Source organism: Populus euphratica, unplaced genomic scaffold (genome assembly GCF_000495115.2).
Source record: "Populus euphratica unplaced genomic scaffold, PopEup_1.0 scaffold300.1, whole genome shotgun sequence".
In the NCBI taxonomy this organism is placed as follows: domain Eukaryota; kingdom Viridiplantae; phylum Streptophyta; class Magnoliopsida; order Malpighiales; family Salicaceae; genus Populus; species Populus euphratica.
The window spans coordinates 284,506-285,189 of record NW_011500182.1 but is presented as its reverse complement, the minus strand read 5'-3'; positions in this window follow the sequence as shown (position 1 = coordinate 285,189).

The following is a 684-nucleotide window of genomic DNA, read 5'->3' as shown; positions in this document are numbered from 1 at the left end:
CGGTGTCCCAATTTTGAGCATTTTCAGCTAACAAGTCTAAGTACTCCATTGCTTCATCAAGGTTTTTATCTTTAAAAGTTCCATTGCACATCAATTCAACTATTTGACTATCTCTAGGTGTTAAACCTTCATAAAAATATGAAACCAATCTCCCTGTTTCAAAACCATGATAAGGGCAAGTACTAAGCAAGTCTCGATACCTATCCCAACATTGGTAAAATGTTTCTCCTGGTTTTTGAGTGAAAGTGGTGATTTGTCTTTTGAAAGAGTTTGTTTTATGAGATGGGAAAAACTTCTTTAAAAACTGTTGTTGCATTTCATCCCAAGCACGAATGGATCCTGGTCTCAAATTTTGTAGTCATGTTTTAGCTTTATCTTTTAATGAAAAAGGAAAAAGCTTTAATCAGATGATGTTCATGCTACAATTTAAATTATTATATGTGTTGCAGACCTCCTCAAATTCCCTTAAATACAAGTATGGATTTTTCAATTCTAAGCCATGAAAAAACAGTAAAAGTTGAATAATACCTGGTTTAAAATTAAAATGAGATGCATCGGGAGGAAAAACTATGCATGATGGTGCATTCGTTCTTATGGGATTCATGTGGTCTCTAAGTGTTCTAGCACGGTTATTTTTATTATGAAGTGATTGATTATCTTCTTCGGCCATATTTTCTGAAAATG